General features: G+C 46.9%; 1 long non-coding RNA gene across 1 annotated transcript; it reads left to right on the top strand.

The window, feature by feature from the left end:
- The first annotated feature begins 1681 nt into the window (after positions 1 to 1681).
- Positions 1682 to 5203, top strand: LOC307209034. Its single transcript, XR_013835293.1, has 3 exons — positions 1682 to 1807; positions 3456 to 3503; positions 4047 to 5203. It is a non-coding gene; the product is annotated as an uncharacterized lncRNA (long non-coding RNA).
- The last annotated feature ends 959 nt before the right edge of the window (positions 5204 to 6162 follow it).

Genomic DNA, 6162 nt, shown 5'->3' with positions numbered 1-6162 from the left:
TAATGTGTGGGGAGCTGCCCCTCCAAAACATTGCCCTCCCAGGTATGGAGGTTGATTGAAATGGAAACTGGGGGGGGGGTGTTTACAGCTGATGTTCACCCCCAGTGCCACTGCTGACATGTTAAATTAACCCTGCTATCGACTGCCTGCAGAAGCCTCATAACAATATCCAGGTCTGTTCCAGCAGTTCTGCAGCTTGTTTCTCGCCTGTTGGTTTTTCTCTGTTCCAATAAACGCCTTGTTATTAATCCTGGAGATGGAGGAAGCTGGCAAGGCAGAGTTTCCTCCGTTCGGATCTACCTGCCTCCCCTGCAGGCAGCCAAACGGCAGCAAGGGCTGCTCATTTAATGCTGGCGGAGCCCCGCGAGAGGAAAAACCAGAGGCCTGTGCCATAATTTCCCTCCCCTCCTTCCTGCCAGTGACGGCACTTCAGGGGAAGGAGGAGGTGGTTTGCACCGAAGATCATTATGCCTGAAATATGCCAGCAATTTTGCTGCCGTCTGCCAGGAGCTGTTTTGATTTCGCTGAGGGTTCCCCCCCAGTCCCCCCCCCCGAGCAAGAAGCGTGCCATCTGATTCCAAAATCACAATATTGATCAATTCGATTTGAAGTAGAGCCAGCTGCTTAATTTCTGAGTGCGCTCTCTCTCTCTCTCTCTCTCTCTCTCTCTCTCTCTCTCTCTCTCTCTCTCGTGTGTTTCTCTTTAATCTGGCCTTGGAAGCAAGCCTGGAAACTCCAGCAAGGTGGGGGGCGGCAGGGTAAAGAAATAAAAAGGATAGCAGGAAAGAGAAAAAGGAAGCACTGGTGTCACGATAGATTTGCAGAATGGCCACAGTCTTGGACGGTCAAATTGCTATCAAGTCCCCTGGCACTTGCCAGGCAGTAATTTCCTGAACTGTGTGCCCCAGCAGGAAGGCTGTTGCGAAAACATGGCAGGAAGCTGTTTCTGGGCGTAGGGAGGAGGTGAAGAGGTCCATTTTGGTTTCTCTCCATTTCCAGCTTCAAGTTCGGTTCTCCATATTTCTGTGTCATTTTTCAATATTGTTTTTATTTTAGAAAAGTCCACATGAAAACCCACAAGCATTTTAGCATTTACCTTTCTCCTACTCTACAAATTTTTGCAAGCGATTTTGCTTAACATGCGCATTTTGGCAAGCAGTAATGCATTATTTATTTATTTTTTGCATGTTATTTTCACCATTCTATACATTTCTGTGCACACTCTCTCCCCCACTCCAAAAATCGTGGGCATTTTATAAACATAATTCAGGGAGGAGAACTACAATGCAAAATTCAGAGAAGTATGAATTTTGGAAGCTATCTGTGATTCTGCTAACGAATTATTTCAGAAAGTGTGGATCTGCTCGCTTCACCTGTAAATGTGAATTGAGTTGGTTCTCTCCTCCTTCCCTAGTTGGAGAATATCCAGACAAGAAGAAGAAGAAGAGTTTGGATTTGATATCCCGTCTTTCACTTCCTTTAAGGAGTCTCAAAGCGACTAACATTCTCCTTTCCCTTCCTCCCCCACAGCAAACACTCTGTGAGGTGAGTGAGGCTGAGAGACTTCAGAGAAGTGTGACTGGCCCAAGGTCACCCAGCAGCTGCATGTGGAGAAGCGGAGACGCGAACCCAGTTCCCCAGATTACGAGTCTATCGCTCTTAACCACTACACCACACTGGTGGAATTCACCGTCATGCTATGAAGAATGTTTTGTTAGTACAAGGGTTTTGGCTTGCCAGACAGAATGAATCCCTTTCTCCTCTCCCTGAATGCTGTCTCAGGGGTTCTCCTGACATGCCCCTAAAGGTAATTTGGGGTGGAGGACAACAAAAGGGGAAGCCCCATTGTACAAGCAGAAGGCCTTGCACAGTGCTGCTCCTACTCCTGGGGTTTCTGGTGATGTTTGGAGGCAGGTTAGATGTCATGGACTGGTTGGACGCAGAGGAATGGTGGGAGGAACCAGCTGGGAAACCACCAAAGAAAGAAGGTGCAGAGCCCAGTGAGTGGTTGTTGTTGCTGTTTAGTCATTTAGTCGTGTCTGACTCTTCGTGACCCCCTGGACCAGAGCACGCCAGGCATTCCTGTCTTCCACTGCCTCCTGCAGTTTGGTCAAACCAATACTGGTAGCCTCGAGAACACTGTCCAACCATCTCGTCCTCTGTCTCCTTGTGCCCTCCATCTTTCCCAATAAAACCAAATATCATAAAGACACCACAGTCGCTGTTTTGCCTCATTGTTCCCAAAGGGAACACAGACTCTGGTAAGCAAGCTCTGCTTGTGGAAATTGGGGTGGTGCATAACCAAACATTAAAGTTGATGGCCATCACTGCCTCCTGTGAGAGCAAGTTCCACAGTATAACTATGCACTGCATGAAGACCTGCTTTTTTAAAAAGATTTTTTTTTTGAATTTTCAATTTTACAAACAAAACAAACATTTTGTTGTTGTTGTTTAGTCGTTTAGTCATGTCCGACTCTTCGTGACCACATGGACCAGAGCACACCAGGCACTCCTGTCTTCCACTGGCTCCTGCAGTTTGGTGGGTCATGTTTGTAGCTTCGAGAACACTGTCCAACCATCTCGTCCTCTGTCGTCCCCTTCTCCTTGTGCCCTCCATCTTTCCCAACATCAAACTCATGTTCATAGCTTCGAGAACACTGTCCAGCCATCTCATCCTTCTCCTTGTGTCGTCCCCTTCTCCTTGTGCCCTCCATCTTTCCCAACACCAGGGTCTTTTCCAGGGAGTCTTCTCTTCTCACGAGGTGGCCAAAGTCTTGGAGCCTCAGCTTCAGGATCTGTCCTTCCAGTGAGCACTCAGGGCTGATTTCCTTCAGAATGGAGAGGTTGGATCTTCTTGCAGTCCATGGGACTCTCAAGAGTCTCCTCCAGCACCATAATTCAAAGGCATCAATTATTCGGCGATCAGCCTTCTTTGTGGTCCAGCTCTCACTTCCATACATCACTACTGAGATAACCATAGCTTTAAGTATACGGACCTTTGTTGGCAAGGTGATGTCTCTACTTTTTAAGATGCTGTCTAGGTTTGTCATTGCTTTCCTCCCAAGAAGCAGGTGTCTTTTAATTTCGTGGCTGCTGTCACCATATGCAGTGATCATGGAGCCCAAGAAAGTAAAATCTCTCACTGCCTCCATTTCTTCCCCTTCTATTTGCCAGGAGGTGATGGGCCCAGTGGCCAGTGAGTGGTAGTGGGACAATAATGAGTTGTCAGAGGAAGAAGAGGGAGAAGACTGGGAAGAGGAGGTGTCGGAAGCAGAAGGGGTAACAGGGCTTAGTGAGCTGGGAGAGTCTGTGGCAGAGAGCAGTCAAGAATCAGAAGTTGAAGCAGGCAAGTAGGAGGAGGGGGGCCACGAGGCAGAACTGAGTCGGGTTGGTGAAGAGTCATGGATGCGTCCCCCTCCTGCTGTGATAAGCTTTCCCTCCCCCTTGTCTCCCAGAACCAGAAGAGGCATGAAGAGGGAGGAGAAGAGGTTGGCTTCATGCAGGTACAGTCTCTGATTGCGGGGGGTGGGGGGACAGGGAGAGGAGGAGACATAGACGGCTGTAGAAAGCCAGCGACTTTCAGTCTTGGCAACTGATTCACAGGACAGGACCTCCCGGAGATGAGCTGCTGTGCCCATTAGGCCTGACACTCTGCCACGTGTTTTTGCTAATCAAGAGTTAACTCCAACTTTGAACGGTGTGATTTCATGCCGTCTCACTCTTTGACATTAGACGACATTGCATCAGAGCAAGTGGTAATGCTTTATAGATTAAAGTGTCAGAAAACAGAACATTTTAGAGCAACGTTCTTAGGGTTTCAAAAGAAAAACAAATCAAATAATTGCTGTACGGTCAGCAGTTATTAGGCTATCTGCACTGAAATTGAATTGAAATTGAAATACTTTATTGTCACTTGTACAATTTGTATGCAATGAGATTACGCGAGCTCCCCCCACTCAGATCTCTTAGTCTTAATTCCCCTCATTTACCGACGCACACCCACCAAACCCGAAAGTCAGTTGCCCTGTTGTTATCTTTTCATTCAGCAGCCTAACAGCCCACAGATAGAAGCTGTTCTTTACCCTGTTGGTGCGACTAATCGTGCTTCTATATCTTCTGCCTGAGGGCAGGAGATCAAGAAAGTGCCGGCCAGGGTGTGAATAATCCCTGAGAATTTTCCTCACCCTCCTGAGGCAACGTTCTTCCGCTATTTCATCCAGCGGATTCACGGGACAGCCCATAATATCTTGTGCTGTATTCACCACCCTCTGTAGGCACTTCCTATCAGATGATGTCAAACCAGCGTACCATACCGTGATGCAGTATGAAAGGACACTTTCTATTGTTGACCGGTAAAAGGAGATCATCAAATGTTGATTGACATCGTTCTTCCACAATACTCTGAGGAGATGGAGTCTCTGTTGGGCTTTCTTAACCACCTGGGTTGTATTGCCAGTTTTGTGCATGAGTAGGTAAAGTATTGGGAGCTCAGAGCCGCAGCGTATGAAAGCGCCGCCATCTTGGAATGGATGCAATTCTTATGCACTGGGATATTTAATTTAAACATTTGATTTTTCAGTGTGTTTGAGAGCTTGACGTGCAATGGAATGTTAAGAAGAGCCCTGCTGGATCAGACCCAAAGGCCTATCAAATCCAACATCCAAGTTCCCAGCGCAACATCAAATAATCCAGTCAGGTGCTTTTAGAAAGCCTGCAAACAGGATATGACACAACAGTCTCTCCTGTGTTTGTGTCACAACTGCTCTTCAGACCTTCAGCTGCCTCTGAATCAGGAATTTCCATCTAGCCATTCTGGCTATTTGCCATATCCTTTACAAATTTGACTAATCCTCTTTCAAAGCCATCTGAATCAGTGGCCGTGGCATGGAATTCCATTCAACAATTAAATGCATAGAATGAGACCCTGCAGCTCAGAGTGATTTCATAAATGATTTTACATTTATTATATTAGTACCTGAATATTTGAGAGATGACACGCGATAGTATTTGAGTGCATTTGATAATGGGCATGCAATGGTATATAGTATTTGGCAGGGCAGATCGGTGTGACATGCAATGGTATTTAACGTTTGACAGTTTTGTTGACGGCATCCATCTGTTGTGTGAGACAATGGAGGCGTGTGCCTTTGGGGGTGAAGTCAAAATTGTAGGAGAGCTACAGTACCTTATGTGGCCAGAAAGATAGATAAGAGAAGAGAAATAAATTAAAATATGCCAAGGAGCCTATTGCTTTTGAACATTAAAGGATCTGGATGTGTTTTTGTTTCGTTTTGATTTCTGCATTCACTTGAAATGGAAAAGCCAGTGAATGCCAACCAATTGCGCATTTTTATTTATTTATTATTTCATTTTTATTTATGGCATTCATATCCTGCCTTTCTCATGATGGTGTGCAGTACTGTGACAAATCCTCTAAAATAGAATTCTAAAGTTACCAACGGCAGTAATCGGCAGCAGTAAAACACAACCTATTTTCAATTCGGCTTTTCGGGGGGGTGGGGACAGAGATCGGCTGAGAGAAGACGGTAATTTTTGAGCTGCGAGGCTCAGGGAACTGCAAGCTTGTCTTCTGTGGGATCCGACCATCCTTGAGAAAGAAATGCCGTGCCTCAAAAATAGGTCAAGAAGATAGGTCCTGAAAACTTCCTCAAAGGCTTTCCTCAGGGGGCTGGTTCCTGCCAACACCTGTTCCTAGCTAATCTGGAAATCCCATCAAAACAGCCTTTCTCTCAGCAAACACTGGTGAAAAAAACATACCCTGACAGGCTCCCGGTAGCCAGATCACTTAAACAAGCAGGGCTGCGGGTGCCTCCCTCCCCAGGCAACCTTTACGCACCTGGGGCTCCCCCCGCAGTGCCTTGGTGCCACCGCTTTGGTATCTGCCGATTGCAACGGAGGAAGGAAATGACCTCGGATGGAAGGTTATTTTTTAGAGGGCAAGCGTGACGCATGAGAGGCCTGCCAGGGAGGAGGAAGAGACAATGGAAGGAAGGAGAATCTCCCACCCAGACCAAATTTCCTGCTCTTCCATAGCCCACCCCCACCTCCTGTCTCAGATCCCAAGTCTATCTTTACCCCTGCAAACATTTTTTTCTCCTCCCCCCCCCCCCACCTTCCTCCCCATGCCTGAAGTCTGCAAGG

This window comes from Podarcis cretensis (genome assembly GCF_951804945.1).
Source record: "Podarcis cretensis genome assembly, chromosome: 1".
NCBI lineage: Eukaryota > Metazoa > Chordata > Lepidosauria > Squamata > Lacertidae > Podarcis > Podarcis cretensis.
Note: the sequence above shows the minus strand (reverse complement) of the source record. Positions and strands in the feature narration are given on the sequence as shown.